Source organism: Coptis chinensis, chromosome 1 (assembly GCF_015680905.1).
Source record: "Coptis chinensis isolate HL-2020 chromosome 1, ASM1568090v1, whole genome shotgun sequence".
NCBI classification, from domain to species: domain Eukaryota; kingdom Viridiplantae; phylum Streptophyta; class Magnoliopsida; order Ranunculales; family Ranunculaceae; genus Coptis; species Coptis chinensis.
In genome coordinates this window covers 84,124,962-84,144,419 of record NC_141456.1, presented here as the reverse complement: position 1 = coordinate 84,144,419, position 19,458 = coordinate 84,124,962, and the positions used below count along the sequence as shown (strand labels likewise).

At 36.9% G+C, this 19,458-nt stretch overlaps 1 non-coding gene across 1 annotated transcript; it reads right to left on the bottom strand.

Annotated features, from left to right (window-relative positions):
- Window positions 1-4,194: 4,194 nt before the first annotated feature.
- LOC147525532 (small nucleolar RNA R71) lies at window positions 4,195-4,298 on the bottom strand. Its single transcript, XR_015206048.1, has one exon. It is a non-coding gene; the product is annotated as a small nucleolar RNA R71 (small nucleolar RNA).
- Window positions 4,299-19,458: the final 15,160 nt, after the last annotated feature.

Here is a 19,458-nt window from a genome sequence, read left to right as displayed (position 1 = left end):
AATTATTAGAAAAACAAGGAGGAGATTAGTATTCAGCGACATAAGGAGTTGATGGAACATATTCTTATGCTCTAGAATAACAAAGCTGAAAAATCAGTTCAAAAGAGAGGTCATCCAAAATCGAAATAGAGTCCTTTATCTAGGATTATGTATTCCAGTATTTCTTCATATGATCACTCATGTACTTGATTGTCTATTATGGTTTTATCACTTTTATTTGTAGGCAGAGACAAATCTTGTATTCCGTGCAACAATGAAACTATTGATTTAAATTATTATTATTATTATTCATTGTTTAAATTTTTATTTTTATTTTTCAATCATGTCATTTGTACATGTGACTCTTACATTCCACTCTAGCACCTTTCTTTGTCTTTTTAGAGACGTATAACTCTACGGATTGAGCACATGACAAATATTTAGTCGTTGTAGTAATTATTGATCCTTATAAATCATCACTCTTATTTGTTTTGTTAAGGATATAAATTCTACAGATTTTAGCTGATGTAATTTTGCACGCATTTAAGGTAATATCCCTCCTTCTCTGATTATTTCAATTATGGTAAGCTTTCAGTTATTTTATTTAGTCATTGAGGACAATGCCTAATTTAGTTAGGGGGGTGAGAATATTTGAAAAGTTTATATGTGAATTATAGTGATTCTAGGTGAAAAGTATATTTTTATCGTTTAAACTGGCTAATGAAATAGGAAATTATAAGTTATGACCAGGATTAGTAAGACTTTTAGACTAAGTTTCTATTACTAAAAATAGATCTCACTGATAAATATCTTAGTCTAAAGTAAGTTCATATAATACACCACTAGAGGAATTTCAAATGAAAGAGCAACTTAAACTTCTACCAAACTAGAGGATTAGTACAGAGACTTGACCTGTGAGACTTGAGCCTTTCAATTTTAATTCCTTGGAGAGTCTTTATGTAAATCTGAGTCCAAGTTGACTCAACCATTTTTCTGTGCTTAAATTCGTTGTGTAGTCTCATTTATTCTTGATTTGGTCAATCACGAGGTGGCATCAACTGGGGAGATAGCCATTAGGTCTTGTAGTCTATTCAAAGCGGAATATCATATTGATAAGTCAAGTAGTGAACCAATCAACCTTTATCCCACCTAGTAGGATTATCATATTAACCACTTGTGAGCCTTATATATTAAACCTTTTATTCTTAAACCAATCATCTTAAGCCCAACTCCAGATAAGGAGTATATCCCATATTATTAGCCTTATCCATATTTCTGAGGATTTCTAAAGAACTAAAAAGAAAGCTAGAACGAAGAAGATTTTGAAGGAAATTTTACCAAAGTTAAATGAAGAAAATCATTCCTTTTGCTCAAAGAAAGAAAAATAAAAAAAAAAAATATATATATATATATATATATATATATATATATATATATATATATATATATATATATATATATATATAATTGAGCAAAAGTAGTGATAGAGTTCAAGTGTTGCAGCCTACAAGTGAAGAAAATTTCCAAGAAGGTCAAAAGCACAAAGTCTTTAGTATATTTGATAAGAGCCCAAAACTGTAGTTTTAACCCCTTAATAATACTACTTTTAGACCAATTATGCTAGTAATAAATAAGAGTTAATGCTAATTACGTGCTTTTATGTATTTCAGGCATGGAACTCAATTATGTGCAGAAATGTGCCACTTTGGTGATATAAAGGATCAAAGGGTTGGTTACTAAGAAGTTATGTGATAAAGGCCAAGATTCAAGGAGACAAAGCCATTATGAAGCCAGGTCAAAAGCTGAAAAGTCAACACGGGCAGAAACAGTGCACAAGTCAACAGAACTTCCGAAGACCATATCTTTGGACTCAAGCCTCGGATTTAGGCCTACCTTACGTCAAAACAACCAACTCGGAAGGAGCTTTCTAATGGTCTAAGCGTTGACCCAATCAGAGGAGCAGAAGTAGACGAAAAGTCTACTGAAGTCAAAGCCAGCTGAAACGGGCTCTGTGGACTGAAGAAATTGGACTTTGGGCTCGATTTTCCGGCCCAAAATATGAGACCTCAGCCCATGCACGAAATTGTGGATCTAGTCTCCTCCTTTACATAAAACAAGACTTAGCTCTTAAAAAGAGATAGTTAGATAGCTTAGAATAGAAAGTAGCCATTAAAATAGCTTGTAGATCTAGTTTTTCGAATTTCAATTAGTTAATTAATTAGTTTCATACATTGTTTTAGATTAGTTATTTGGGAATGATTGTTCTTCATTGATTAGATAAATAAAATGGTAGTTCTTGATCATTTCAATTTTTCCATTTAAATTTGTAGATCTAAGTTCAATTCTTGTTATTCCATTCTTAGTATTAATTAGATTTGAAGTATTGTTAGTTAAAATTAGTAAAGTTCAAATCTTTATATTATGTCTAATTTTAATTCAATGGGAAATGATAGTTTGATGAATCAATGCTAAACCTCCATTAGAGGGGTTTGATGAAGCCTTGATGAAAACTTGATAGTGTAGTATAGAATCGTTGTAAAAATATATTCCACTCTAGAAGGTCGTTGATTCGCCATGAGAATGGGTGGACGACCTCACATGCTAGTTATGAATTTGTAGAAATGTCATGTATAATTAGGGATTAGAACGACCAATTCTTACTGTGAGAACGTAAGAATTTGTTACAACAAATCTACGCTAGTTTATTAAGTTAGAGTCAAGGTGGAATCAAATTCCCTTAATTCTCTATCTCGATTCAACTCTTAGCAATTTGTCATTTCGTTATTCGTAGCTTGTTATTTGAATTCACATCGTAGTATAAATTCCATCATTACTCTCATTAGACTTTAAATAGACTCGTCAATTGTAGAAAACTTGAATGCTAAAGGACTAGGAGTAGAACAAATCTTCTATTCCAACTCTACGTCAATAGATTCGAGAGTATAAAACAAATATCTTTGATAAGTAACAGTTCAGTTTATAGTTTTACTTCCGTTTAGAGTTTCATAGCTTTATTTGTGAGTAAGTATATCTTTTTATGTTTATCAAATGGCGTCCCTGCCATCTTAGTACTCTTTAGTATTGTTTTCTTTAGAATTGATAGTTTTTCAAAGTCCCATAACCCACCCACCCTTGTTTGATTCTCACTGTGGTTGTCTGTTTCAGCACTTAAATTTTCCTCGAAAAAAATTACTCGGAGCGCACCTCCGCCCTGCCAATGCAAAACACGAGCGCACCCTGCGCTCACACGCCTGGAATTCCAACTTTTGCTTGAGCGGGACCTGTGCCCTACCAAGGCCAACTTGGAGCACCACCTGCGCTCACACGCCTGGAATTCCAACTTTTGCCTAAGTGTGACCTACGCCCTACCAAGGCCAACTTGGAGCGCCACCTGCGCTCACACGCCTAGAATCCTAACTTTTGCCTGAGCATGACCTGCGCCCTGCCTAGGCCTATTCGGAGCGCAACCACGCCCTCTGATGAAACTGCCCGATTTCCACAGGTTTGTTTCAAACTTCCATTTCTTCAAAGTTTTCAGTGTCCTAACTTGTTATATACACTAAGCACGCGTAAACAAGACGTTATTCATAAGTGAAGCAAGGAGGCTTTCAGGTACTCTTGTCTTCCACACCTCACATCTTCTGTTAGAGGTTCATACTAGCATATCATGATTGTTTGGAGTGTTGTTGTGTTTTATTAAGATTGGTCTTAGCTTTGCATGAGATTAAGGTCGGGCCGAAGAAAAACACCTAACATAATTAACCGACAACGGCAACAAACAAGTCTTTCTAGTATACCACTCACTACACCTCTAGCATACCAGACACACCACCTAAAGTAATGGCTGAAGAAAGAGAGTCTCCTCTCTCTGACTTTTACAAAGCCTTGAAGGATAGCCCTAAATCTTGCATCGTTCTATCAGACCCAGTGGGGGATTTCCGAATCCCCCCAAATATTTTTAATTTGTTACCCGTTTTTTATGGGTTAGACCATGAAAAGCCCTATCAGCACATGCGTAGGATTAACCAAGTCCTTACTACATTCCACCATCCTATGGTAAGTACTGAACAAATTAAACTAAGGGTATTTCCCTTCACTTTAGCCGATAAGGCGGCGTCTTGGTTAACTGCCCAAGCGCCTAATTCTGTGGAGTCGTGGGCTAAACTTGTTCAACTATTCATGGAACATTTTTACCCACCACTGAAGACCGATGAAATGTTTTCCAAGATTCATTTCTTTCAACAGAATCCTCATGAATCATTTTTAGAGGCTTGGAATCGTTTCACCGATCTACTTATATAGTGTCCACATCATAACCTCGCGAAAGACACGTTAGTTCGTGCCTTTTTCAAGGGACTTCTACACCACCATAAAGAAGTCCTTGACATAATGAATGGGGTAGTTTCTTAAGTAAAAGAGCCTCGAGGCTTTATAAATTTTTAGAAGATCAGACTAAGCGTAATAATAACTGGGGGGTAGTGACGATATCTCCCGCAACGCTAGTTCTTCTACAACAGTAAAGGCAGCCGGTATATTTGAGATGAAACCCGATCCGAAACTTAAAAATTTAATCGAATCTCTAACTAAAAAGGTAGAGGCTATTTCTGTTCAACAAACGCCTATCCCCATCATGAATGTCAACTCCAATCCATGTAATTTCTGTTTGAGTCCAAAGCATCTCGACTCCTATTGTCCTTTCGCTTATGAGCAACAACAATCACAATAAGATAACGTTTGTTCCATTAATAGCGAACCTAACGCAGCTTGGCGACAAAACCCCAACTTCGGTTGGCAGAATAATCAACAACCTCCAAGGTTGTTTAACCCAAATGTTAGGCAAACAAACAATTATAACCAAGCTCAACCACAACAAGGTCAAGCACAAGGTCAGGGTAATTATAATAATTATAACAATAATAATTATAATGCTAATAGAGGTATCGTTCCGATAAATAATAACTACCAAAATCCACCCATTAATAATCAACGTGACATAGTTCTGTCACACAACCAAGATGTAAATACTACTCCACAACTAGATCGTTTTGATACCTTTATGCAATCTCAACAACAGATTTTACAAGCCATCTAACTTTCCTTATAGCAGTTAGCTCAAGAGAAAGTACAACCCAAAGGTGTGTTTCCAGGACAAGCAATACCTAATCCTAAAACACCAAACACAGCCTTTGAAGTAAACGGTAATACTATTAACGAAATTGCAAACGTAGGAGAGATAAATTCCATCACCACTCTCCATTCAGGTAGAGTGGTGGATAACAAAGTAACTATGTCTATAGTTACCCCATAAGGAGTTCTTACACCAGATATTATACTAGATACCCAAACAGAAACTGAAGATCCTACCCCTGTAGAGGTACCAGTTAAACCACAACCTAAGGAGCAAAAAGCAAAGGTTAGATATCCAGTAGAGCCATACGCTAAACATAGTAAGAAACCACCATTTCCCCATAAATTAGCTATGTTAAAAAGAGATACAGACTTTGACGAGATTAAGGACGTTTTCAAAAATCTAACGATTAATCTACCCTTTCTCGACGCAATTAAAAAATTACCTCACCACGCTAAGTTTCTTAAGGAGTTATGCATTACTAGGAGTAGGACAAATATTCCAAAAGACGCCTTTCTCACTAAATAGGTTCCAACTTTATCATAACATAATGGAATAGTTAAGTACAAGGACCCTGGTCGTCCTACTGTACAATGCACCTTAGGAGATACTCACACGACTACTGCTTTGGTGAGTGTTAACTTACTCCCTTATTATTTATATAAACAAATAGGTCTACAAGAAATGCAACCTACAACAATGACGTTGCAATTAGCTGATAGGTTTATCAAGTATCCTAAGGGTGTAGTGGAAAACGCGTTGGTTAAGGTTCAAGATTTCTACTATCCTGCGGATTTTGTTATCCTTGATACAGAAGTCGCTAATGACGCTGTCCCGATCATTTTAGGGCGCCTCTTCTTGGCAATTGCCAATGCGCTTATAAATTGCCGCGATGGTTTGATGTCTTTATCTTTTGGCCATCTTTCCACTGAGGTCAATGTATTTAAACCGTCCACACAGGTTCCTGATACCAATATCGATAGAGAGGTTAGTAGGATCGAGAGTTTAGCTCATGATTATGTCAAAACCACGTTTCCAAATAATCAGATGCACAAATTCCTTTCCTTTGGACGTTCTAACTTTCATAAGGACTCCTTAGACGTGGAGGGAATTGAGAAAGATTTCCTTCAACTCTTTTGAAACTCTTCTTCGCCTCCTCGAGAGTCCCCTCCTATTGATAACCATTCACCCACCTCACACATTCCCCTTCCATCAATGTACCCCATCCTACACCTTTTCAAAGGAACCTGGAATTTGCACTTGACCCTCTTATTTCTTCTGTGCTTAATGATTTTCTAAATCCGCTTAATACGGATATAATTCCCGAAGAAAAGGCACATGACACCTACATTTTCATAATTGAGACAGTTCCTACCTACACCATGAATGAGTTTTGTGCTAAACCCACATTCTCATTCTTTCCATTCTTTCCTTCTAATACTTATCCTTATCCACCATATCTTCCACAACCATCCATTTTTTCACACTCATTCACTTGGACAACCTCTCGTTCAAAGATGAATAAGAAGGTGCATGCTCGATTATGTTCTAGGTCTATCAGACTTCGTTTTCATTCTACTAGGTTGCGCCGTAGGAAATCTTGGTGCCTAATTATGTTTGGGGGTGCATTCCATGTTATTTATTTCTGGAAAGACCCATAACTCTTTAGGTTGTTGATATATGGAAACTGTAGGGTATTAATATATATATCTAGTTATTTGTTAAAGTCTCACGTATCTGACTATAAACGACTCATTTGGTTGTCTGGTGTACTTCCTATCACTTCCATATACTGATAAGTGCACCATTCAGGTAACCGGGCCCTCCCTATGGAGTGTGTGGCTGTAAGTACCAGATCCTAAGTCCACGGTCAAAATAATTTACGTTTTCCACTCTTGCATGTTTTCTCGATTTTTTAGTCATGTTCTTCTATGGTGTGAATTATGCATTTATTGCTTTCTTGTTTTTCTTATATTAACTTTTATTCATAAAAAAATTAAAAATCGTTAAAATCACAAACATAGTAAGTTAAGAAGTCTCGGGAATCTGACTTTAAAAGACCCACTTTTAAAAACAAATTTTCTCAACTCTGTGTCTAAAAAATGTTTGGGGGTGGGGTGTTCATTCCATCCTGGATTGTTCAACTCTCCCATTATGTTGGTTAGACCATTTAATTGTATTATGATTCGGGTTGACATTATCTATGAAATTAGATTTCATTCGTTCGCATAACTTACGTCATGCACGCACTTTGAGGCATTTCCCATCTTCTTATATGTCACCAACGGTCGGACTATAGCATTTTATGGATCATTGGATTGGAAATTCTCTCCTGATCATTTCCATACCTCATTCGCAAAAATCGGCCCGATAACGAAGCGGCAATTTAAGTTTGAAGTTACGCGAAATATCAAAAAATCAAAATCCGAAAATCAAGTGGGCTTGGTCCCAACTTCGCGCCGCGCGTCGTCTCTTTCTTTCCTTCACACCAACAGTCGCGATTTCATCTTCTCCAAACTTCCATTAACAAAAAACAAAGCTTCAAAAACCTAACCTAAAAAAAATAATAATAAGAAACCTAAATACACCCATGCCCAAAGTTAAAACCCACCCCAAATCTCGTCCTAACTACAACCACCACCACCTCCACCAACTTAAACAATAAAATACCACCAAAAATTCAAAAATTTCGACTGCCACCACCACCACTGCGCCTCCTGCCATTATTTTTAGTTAGGGTGTTTCAAAACAAGTGCCCTACCTTATTCAAACCCACACATCTTATAAAAACTCCAATAGCTCAAAGACGTCGGATATTGCCGGAGCATGCTTTTACTGCCGACCACTTCGCACCGTTTTATGGTGACGAGATGGTTAGGAGAGACTGGAGTGGTTTGTGGTACTTGACAAATGATTTTTACCATGAAGATTTGGTCCGAGAGTTGTATAGGACGAGGGAGTTGAATGGGAATCGAATTTTTGTTAAGGTGGATGGGAGGAGGAGAGAGGTTACTACTGGGTTGTTGGCTGAGATTTTAGGCATTCCACCTAGACACCATCTCGATGCCACATTACAGGATTCCCAGTTTACTACTGTAGAACCTTTGATGAACGCGACTGTTACATAAGGGAACTACAATGCGAGCTCGAATTATGTTCGCCAGTCGTCTCTCCGAACTAACCAGCTGGCCATAGCTCAGTGGATTGGTAGGAATGTCATAAGGAAGGAGAAAGTCAGTGATATTGGTCTGAACTGCCTTCACATTCTATGGATACTCCAGGAGTAGAAGTATGAGTTCTGTATTTTGGAGTTTTTGTGTAACATGATTATGGGAGTTGGAAAGAGTATTGCACCTCTCCCTGTTTTGATAACGAAGATCATGATAACCTTGAGAGCAACTCCGAGGTCTAATATAATTTGCCTGAAGGAGCACCGAAATCATCATATTTATACGGAGTATATCCAGAGAGTTTGGAGGTTCCCTGAAGAGAGGGTAGTCGATGAGAGTGACTCGGAGGATGAGGATGACACGGCATGTTTTGATTCCGATGCCTTGACAAGGTGTAGGTAGGATGTAAAACGCATGGCTGTGATTCACCGTGGCATGCGTTCTCTCAATACTATTTGTGAAGACCTCCGAACTCGGCAGGCTACCATGCATCATAACCGAGACTTCGTGCCAGTAGCGAGAATGAGCGGTGGGAACGCAGGCGAGGGGGCGAGATGGAAGCTTCGGTGCCAGTTCTGAGATGACATGCTTGCACGCCTTCCCCGGGGGTTCTTCTTCGAGGAGGCGATGCGTGAGGGCACGAGTCGTTACGCAAATCCGGCTCTGGCCTATCGGAAGCCCAAGGGCCATCTGCTTCTCGAGCGCATTCCACTACTAGCAGCGAGTGGTTTAGGGATCTAATGAGTTGATTTGTTTTATTGTATTTGTTTTTATTTAGTACGGATGTAAAATGATTAGTTCAGTAATTAAATTTGAATTTGGTTGTCGTATGTTATTTTAATTCAATTTTAATATAAGTTGGTTAATTTCGAATTATGTGTTGTTTTTATCATTAATCCCACCTTCCTGAATTGTTTGGGGGTGGTATTATTTAGCCTAGCATAATTCGTTATATGATCATCTATTTTAAGATGTTGTTTTGGAGTGAGGGTTGAGAATATTGCCGATATGGGCATCGCTATAAATAGATATTGTGTTAGGATGAAATCTCGATAAATTAGGCAGTATCTAACCTAAATTCAACCTAAAAGATATTAGGTTTGTTTTGGAATAGAGAATATGGGTTGTTTCCGTTTTCGGTTTTGGAAATTTTATTATTTCCGGCAATTGCCTTAAAACTTTTTGGTAACTTCCCGATTCGTTTTAGCAACGTAAATCCTATAAAAACTGCATTCATTCTACACTCACAACCCCAACTACATCTCACATTCATCTCTCACGTTTCATTCCCACTTTACCTTATTTTTCCTTCGCACTTTGGCCTCATTAGCCCTCCCCGGCGCTTCGCCTAGTGGAGCGCCACCTGCGCCCTCATCATCATCGAGAAATTCTACCCTCGAAGGCCGACTGCGCCCCTCCAAAGACAAACCCGAGCCACCTGCGCCCAAAACACTGAATTCCAGTTTTCATCCTGAACGCACCACGCGCCCATCCCAGGCTAAAAGTGAGCGCACCCTGTGCCCAAGTACCTGGAATTCGAAACTCAACAGAGCGCACCCGCACCCATCCCAGGCATACCTTGAGTGCACTTGTGCCCTGACCTATGTGGGCACCAAAAATTTCAAGTTTTCTGAGGGTTGTTCCAGGATAGTTACAATTGTTCTAGAGAGTAGTTTTGTGATGACTTCTCCTATAGTAATACCAGAGCAGTTTTCGAACACTTGTTGGGGAGCGAGTCTTATGGACATTGGTTCCGCGAGAGGATCATGCAGTTCGGATGGAGGCATCTTCTGGTAAGTGAAGACGACTCGTATTCACCTAAGCTTACTGAATTTTTCTACAATAATGTTAAGTTCTATTGTAACTAGGATGGAGAACAAGAATTCTCCATCACGGATGATGATACACCCCTAGAATTCAATAAGTATATGGTAGCATTAGTTTCGGGAATACCAATACCTGATCCTATTCACATATGGGGATATATGACCGATAATTCATACCTCTATAACTATACATATTTCCATGAGTATTATGGGGGAGGGGTATTTCATATAATGGACCAAGGGTGTTACAACATAGCCCTTGGTAGCCTATCCCTAAATGTAAGCACCACCATGTTATTCATCCTGATGAATATTCTAGAGGAGTGGCAGTTTACTTCTGCAAATAGTACCACTGGTGACGTTTTCCTTGCTTTAGTTGAGGGACGTCACCGATATGACATTCCCCGAGTATTAGTGGCTAGTCTTAAGAGAGCCCAAAGCATGCGACATAAGTATTTTCTTATGCTTGTTTTGGTTTGCCGCATCATGCTCAGAGGTTTACCTAAATTATGTACCCAGTTCATGGATTGGAAAAAGGTTGAAGTCATGAGACCCACCAATTGGGTGGTTCGCTCATTTCAAGTAATGACTTGGCCGGGATGGCAGGTGTAACCTCATTTGGTTGCTCCTTACACCCCATCAGACATAGTAACACTAGACAGGTTAGCACAAGTTGACGACACACGGCGGCAGGCTTGGCAAGTTATCATGGCATGGCAGGATGCGAAGGAACCTCAACTCTTTGAAGAGGGAAATGAGGATGACAATGTTTAAACGGGAGTGCAGGTAAGTTTTTATTTCAATTAGTGTCTGCTTATGTCCCAAGCAAATTTGTTTCTCATTAACCCCATTACGGGTGGAACTCTTATAGAGTTGCATCAGATTTCTTTTCTATATTAGTATGTTATAACCTTGTTTTGCAGATGTTCCGAAATTTTACGCATTTCAATGGTATTTTCCTACCCTCTTTATTTAAAATACTTTGAGGACAAAGCATGTTTCTTGTTTGTGGAGGCATAGAAACACGTGTAATTAAGGCATCTGTTAGGATATAGATATGTATAATATGCACTTGTTTTCTAGCTAAAAAATTTAAAAATATAAATAAAAAGTATGCTATACACTTAGGAATATTGGTATTGTTTTCTTTCTCTATGCTCTCAATAATCTAGAAGTCTCACGTAGCTTTTGCATTAGAATAGTTTTTAGAAACTTAGGCTATTATGTAGGTAATAATCTTTGCATCTATCTATAAATAGTTTACATGAGTATCTATGATTGTTGGCAGTAAGTTTCTGAAATCTAGGCTAGAGTACTTATTCTACAAATCATGTGAGAATATAGCCTAAAGCCTTATATGAGTGAACATTTGGGAAATGACACAAGGGAGAAGTAAAATCCGGATAGAGAAATCACACGTCCATTTGCTTAACCACTATACCATATCCTAAGCGAGAATTTAGGCCCTCTTTGGATCGATATAGCCAGAAATTCAAACCTATGAATTATTTTCCGTTAGTCGCCCCTCTGAGCCTTTCTTTAGCCTTTCATAAACCAAAAATCATTTACCCTGTTACAAAACAAAACAAAACAAAACAAAACAAAAAAAAAAAAAAAAAAAAAAAAAATCTTTGAATAAGTTTGAGAATAGAGATGAAGAATAGGGAAGAGAAGAACCTTTGAAATCAAGAATTCTTAGTTAAACTCGTTTCCATCCAAATAAAATATATATATATATATATATATATATATATATATAATATATATATATATATATATATATAAAAAAAATAAAAGGAAATAAAGAGTTAGAACTCCAAAAATAGAATCAAGGAGTCAAAAGCCAAACAAAAAGAAAAAAAATATGGCTAAGGATGGAAACAAAGTGTAGAAGCAAAAGTAAAGAATAAGGTTTTCTCTAGTTACATAATATGAAGACTTTATTATCTCGTACTTGTTCTCTTTGAATATCCATTTCCTTCCTTCTTAAACCATCTCCTAATCCCCGCAACACCTAATAAAGACCTCTAACTCAATTAGGAATAGGTTAGTGTGATAGTAAGTGGCAGATGTGTTTGATCGACTCCGGCTTCCTTGTGTGTCATTGAGTTTGTAAGGTAAAGTGTGCCCAATCCGCATTAATTGTAGTAGTAAAAAACTTGAGCGGAAAAATCAGAGTGGTTTTTGTTTTGACATTTATGTGAGGACCTACTTAAGGATGATATTCTGAGTTTTCATAAACGGACCTGCTAGTTCATCTCATAGTATTACTCATTGCAAATATGTTTATTCGTAGATGATAGATTATTATGCATATATTAGCTTAGGTTTTGACTTTATTATTCTGTATTCATTGCTAGTGAGATGTATAGATAATTGAGACATAGATAAGGAAACAATAGTTTTATTTATGAGTCGTTATAGTATAGATGAAGTTTGTGAGTACCTTCACTGGAAAACTCTCACGAGGCTATAACTCGTCTACTAGGGAATTCCTAGTGGTTTAAGGCCTTGTTACATATGGTCAATGCAATCGCACTCGGCGAAACGAGATTAGTTAGAACTCCATTTTTGGTCACTTATGATAATTTCTTATATTTGCTTGAGGACAAGCAAAATGCTATTTGGGGGTGGTTTGATAAGAGCCCAAAACTGTAGTTTTAACCCCTTAATAATACTACTTTTAGACTAATTATGCGAGTAATAAATAAGAGTTAATGCTAATTACGTGCTTTTATGTATTTTAGGCATGGAACTCAATTATGTGTAGAAATGTGCCACTTTGGTGATATAAAGGAGTAAAGGGTTGGTTGCTAAGAAGTTCTGTGATAAAGGCCAAAATTCAAGAAGACAAAGCCTTTATGAAGCCCGGTCAAAAGCTGAAAAGTCAACACGGGTAGAAATAGTGCACAAGTCAGCAGAACTTCCAAAGACCATATCTTTGGACTCAAGCATCAAATTTGGGCCTACCTTACATCAAAACGACTGGCTCGGAAAGAGCTTTCCAATGGTTCTAGCCTTGACCCAATCAAAGGAGCAGAAGTGGACAAAAAGTCTGCTGAAGTCAAAGTCATGTGAAACAGACTCTGTGGACTAAAGAAATTGGACTTTGGGCTCGATTTTTCGGCCCAAAATATGAGACCTCAGCCCATGCACAAAATTGTGGATCTGGTCTCCTCCTTTACATAAAACAAGACTTAGCTCTTAAGAAAGAGAAAGTTAGATAGCTTAGAATAGAAAGTAGCCATTAAAATAGCTTGTAGATCTAGTTTTTGGAATTTTAATTAGTTAATTAATTAGTTTCATACATTGTTTTAGATTAGTTATTTGGGAATGATTGTTCTTCATTGATTAGATAAATAAAATAGTAGTTCTTGATCATTTCGATTTTACCATTTAAATTTGTAGATCTAAGTTCAATTCTTGTTGTTATTCCATTCTTAGTATTAATTAGATTTGAAGTATTGTTAGTTAAAATTAGTAAAGTTCAAATCTTTATATTATGTCTAGTTTTAATTTAATGGGAAATGATAGTTTGATGAATCAAGGCTAAACCTCCATTAGAGGGGTTTGATGAAGCCTTGATGAAAACTTGATAGTGTAGTATAGAATCGTTGTAAGAATCTATTCCACTCTAGAAGGTCGTTGATTCGCCATGAGAATGGGTGGACGACCTCATATGCTAGTTATGAATTGGTAGAAATGTCATGTATAATTAGGGATTAGAACGACCAATTCTTACCGTGAGAACGTAAGAATTTGTTACAACAAATCTAAGCTAGTTTATTAAGTAAGAGTCAAGGTGGAATCAAATTCCCCTAATTCTCTATCTAGATTCAACTCTTAGTAATTTGTCATTTCATTATTCGTAACTTGTTATTTGAATTCACATCGTAGTATAAATTCCATCATTACTCTCATTAGACTTTGAATAGACTCGTCAATTGTAGAAAACTTGAATGCTAAAGGACTAGGAGTGGAACGAATCTTCTATTCCAACTCTACGTCAATAGATTCGAGAGTAGAAAACAAATATCTTTGATAAGTAACAGTTCAGTTTATAGTTTTACTTGCGTTTAGAGTTTCATATCTTTATTTGTGAGTAAGTATATCTTTTTATGTTTATCAATATTCTCAGAAATTTTTGAATCCTTTTTACCCTTTTCTTGTTAACATGTCCTAAGCCATGTTTTAATACCCAGACTTATCACTAAAGTATGATATGAAGTGTAGAATAAGTGAGAGGATGCTAAAGTGAAGGACCTGACACTTCAAATGTGATTGACATTCTTTCCATGAGACTTTATTTATATATTTGCAAATTTCCGTCTTTTTAACTAAATATATGGGATGTTCTACTTTTTATTCATTTCCCTACATATGAAGGTAAAATAGAAAACTTATCTGAGAGAGATTTTCTTGTGAGTGTATGAAATGGTGAGATTTGAAGTCAAAATACTAATCCAAAGGTTAGGTAGAAATTTCGTTACTTGGAAAAAAGAAATGAATCAAAATGGTTAAAAATGAATAAGCTCTAGTTAGGATGATTAGTCAGTCTTTTCTATCTTTATGAATAGAACCTTAGCCTAATGTTTTATAATCATGGGTGTGATAAGTAGTAACCTTTTGATTTAGGCATTTTAACTGAAAAAGTTGATTTCTCTAGATTTCACCATAGTTCATATGTAAAATTGATTTTTTGGGTATATCAACTGAAAACCCTCACGAGGCTATAACTCGTCCTTTAAGGGTAACTTAAAGGTTTAAGGCCTTGTTGCATATGGCAAATGCAACCGCGATGCCTACGAAAGTGAGTTAGTTTATTATCTAATTAGTATTATTAGCTTTGAACACTTCTCTAGTATACCACATATTTGCTAAGAGACTAGCAAAATGCTAGTTGGGGGTTGTGATAAGTGCTCAAAAGTAATGATTTATAACCCCAATTATGTGTATGTTAGTCTCCATTTTATATTTAAATATTCTAATATGATGCAATTTGAGTTTTTGCAGGTCAAAGAACCTAAATGTGAAATATGGAGGGAAAAGAAGTCAAACAAGTCAAAAAGAAGTCACTGGGAATTACAGTTAAAGGTCTAGGGCAAAAACGTCATATTTGTCTCCATAAGTGTCAAGCCTAATGGGACTCTAAAAGAGGATAATAATTGAGTTAGAAGAGTCTTCAATCTGATCTCAAAGCTTTAATTTTGACTTCATAGGAAGATGAGATCAACATGGAAAAGAAGTCAGAGTTTTACAAGAATTAGGAAACTGAAAGCTGTTAGAAGCTGCAGGTTAGGAAATAGCCTGTAGGGAAAAGTGGGCCACATCCAACTTTGGTCCAACCAAATTTAACTTTTCCAGGATTGCTTCTAGAAAGATTACAGAGAGTTTGACACCAAATAAACATAGGATTCGGATCTCTATCCAGACGAGCATGTAAGCCAAATATAAGGCACAAAAACCTCGGTTTACATCATCTAGGAAATTTAGTGTTTGCATCTTAGATCAAGGAAATTTAGTGTTTGCATCTTAGATCTAGAATTAAGAGAGAAGAAAGTTCAGACCTTTTCACCATTAATAGCTATAAAGATTATTCATTTTCATATTGTTTTCATAGCATAGTATGATGAGCTAATCTCCCTTCTCTTAGGAGGGGAGATGAAGCCTTTTTCGTATATTTTAGTTTAGTTCTTCTTCTATCATGTTTTAGTTTAAATCCCTCATTAAGTTTCTTCTTATTCGTACATTGATCTAACACTCCTGTGAAGGTTAGGAGGTCTTAGGGTAATTCATGATTGTGTAGAGCCAAATACCACAAACCCTAGATTCTTTTCTTCTAGTTTTTAGTGTTCTAGTGTAATGATTGGATTCTTTATGACACCTCAATTAGTTGTATGGTTAATGCCACATGTGGATTTTCCATGGCACCTAGAGTTGTATATTGAATGCCACTTAAAGAACAATTTGGTTAGATAGAAGATATCATTGGAGATTGAAGAAGTATTTGATGGAAAGATAGAAAGCACGTTGAAAACCACATATTATCATCACGGTTATGAGCATAAGGTTTGTAGGTATGGTGAGTTTCTATTGGTGATTTATATTAAGCATGATAGGTAGATCTATTAGACTAATTCTATGATTTTGGTGGATTCATCTCTCCCAAGATATTCTCTCTCTTGATTCATATTCATATATTTAAATTTATTTTATTTTATGCATAGTTTAAATCTCAAATCAAATCAACCATATATTAATTATTACTTAGCCACATCTTTTACTTGCATCCATTAGAGTAACTTAGATTAGGAAATTCTATTATAATCAACTAGTTATTTAATGTAGGATTGATACCTTGCTAGCCACTATACTAATCAATATTTAATAGGCTAAGTAAGATTTGTAAAGATACGTAACACAAACAACGACACAAATAATAAAGTGTTGCGTGTTTTTTCACATTGACCATGCAAAAACATCCTGATTTTCTTTCAAGAACATCATCAATTCATCTTTTATATTCCCAGGCATTTCTGTACCAATGAACGTATGATGTTCATTTTCTCCTATGCCAATATCAAATTTTTCCAGCGCCTCAATTGTTTTTCTTTCCCAGAGTTCTTCATTTTGCTTTAGCTCTTGTGTGAATGTTACCTACTCATGTATCTGCTGCATATCAGTATCGACAGGTAAAGTATGATGTAATTGCTAGCTAGAGCTTTCCAAGACGCCCCAGTGTCTTGGCTTTTTCCCTTCATCATACCTTTAACAGTTACGAAATTACATTTCTCATATTCTGATTGATATCCCATGATTTCATGTAAACCATACGTTGTTGGGAATCTGATGACTTGATAAAATGTACTAGGTACAGCATGCATGTCGTGTATCCACTTCCTTCCCAAGATTGCATTGTGATCGGAAAGGTGCTTGATGACCGCAAACTTTGTCATCACAGTTTGAGGTCCAGCTCGAACTGGCAATTTTATCTCTCCATCGAGCTTGGTAGAGCTTCCAGTAAACCCATACAAACTGAATTGTGGTGCCTTTAGATGAGTCTCATCAAGACTAATGCCTGTGAACGCTTTCCAAAATAAAATGTTCACAGAACTACCACAATCCACTAATATCTTTTGCACATCATACCCAGAGATACGCAAAGTGATTAACAATGTGTTATCATGTGGTAACATCACCTTAGATAAGTCCTCTGGTATGAACATAATTGCTCCTGGAATGCCAGCCGATACCAGACTCTGATTTACAGGGATAGGCTCGACATTAACCTCGAGAACTTCCTTCACCATCGATATCTTTCTTATTTTATCTCGAACAATTTTCTTCTGAGGTATCTCTCCCTTATAAATCATATTGATGACTCCTAGTAGCTTTTCTTGTATGGTAGCAGTCTCTGCTGGTCTGACATTAGCCCTGAATTCTCGCAATATACCATCTTTCATCAATCTATCAATCTCTTTCAACCATTGCAAACACCTGTTTATCTCATGATTCTCCACCTTATGAAATTGGCAATAAGGCTTGCCCTTTATTTCCCTAAGAGTATACTTTGGCCATGTTATAAAATCTTCTTTCACCACCCTCCTTAGAATATCTTTAGGCGTGGTATTGATGGCGATGAAATTTTTGGGATCCAGCTCTTCTTTCAATGTCTTTTCATACCTCCTCCTTTGCTGCAGTTGATTATCCCGATTTGTATAATTTTCTTTAGGCCTTTTGTAGTCTGATCTCGAAAAATCTCGACTCTCATGTCGATCTCCATTATCCTTTTCCTTTTTGCCTATTCGATACTTGTGCCAAATTTTGCACCGTGGTTGCTTGTATCCCTTCTTCTACTTGAATATCTCTGTCAGCTTTGTCATACAACTCCTATAGACTTTTAACTTCCTTGCACAAGAGATACTTGTGCATATCAGATCTTGGGATCACTCCTGTTTGAAAAGCCATAATAGTTGTCATTTCAGACTCATCAAGCCTTTCCACTGATTTAGTTTTGGCCTTGAATCTGGCCAAGAAATATTTCAATGACTCCTTCTTTCCTTGTTTCAATTGGAATAAAACTGACACCTGTTTCGGCTTTACCCTCTGATGACCATAATTGGTGAGAAATCTCTCCTCAATCTCACGAAAGCAAGAAATGGTCCCCTCAGGTATTATACTGAACCATTTCAGTGCTTTGTCTTTTAGGCTTGAAGAAAATGACCGACATAGCACGGAGTCCCAATACTCCGTTCCGTGATATGTCAAGAATTGATGTCGATAGCTAAAGAGATGGTCCATGGGGTCAGTGGTCCCCTCATATTGGGCGAATTTGGGAGTTTTGAACTTTGGAGGTAATGGCATCCTCTTTATTTCCTTTTTCAGCGGGTTATGACCTACATCATCGGCCAATTTACGCACTGATGTTGATACCTTCTTTAGTAACTGGTCCCCGAACTGCCTCTGCATCATCTCCTGCACCATTTCTTTCGTGATTGGCTGGGGTGTTTGTTTCACTTCTTCCTCTTGCACCACCTTTGGTGTCTATTTCGCCACCGACTGTACTTCTTTGAGGTGCGTGGCTTTTTCTCCCTTCCTTGATATGGCTCTTCTTCGCCACTGGGGTGCCTGAACTCGATTCAGCCCCATCTTTCTCATACATATCTTCCACCATGTGCCTCTTGTTTTCTTCCCTTACAACTTTGTTTTCTACTATCAGAGCTTTGTTCTGCTTTTCCAGCTCCTTAAACTTGTTTAACAGAATTTGCAACAAAACCTCTTCCTCATGCACTTCTTCTACTAATCTGCTTATTGAACGCCTAGTTCTTCTTTCCTCATTCTTTGATGTGCTTGCTTCATTTACTACACTTTTACTAGTTGGCGCACGTTTACTAGGAGCCATTAATCAACAACTCACCGAACATATTAACAAGATGGTACACCAAAGGGAGAAAAAACTGAAATTTGATCTTTTCAAGCTAGCACGGACGATTACTCTTTACCACAACTCACTCAAAGAAAATAGATTCGATCTCAAAGAAAAATAAAATAAAATATCTTTTCTTATCTTTGATCCACGGACGGCACCAATGTGGTCTTCTAAGTAGTGATCTATGGATACTAACTAGGATTGCTGAGATTGGATTATGATTTGAATGAAGTTGAATTGACGAGTTAAGATGAAGTAAACTGAAGCTTTTTATTAGATAACAATGGTGTTTTACAATCACTCTATTTTCTCTCTTTCTCTCTCTACTTTACAATAATTTTTATGGGAATGTTTGAATGAATCATTTCTTCCTCATCCAGTCTTTATATAGTGCTGTCAGTTAGCTTTTACCCAATCAAATCATGA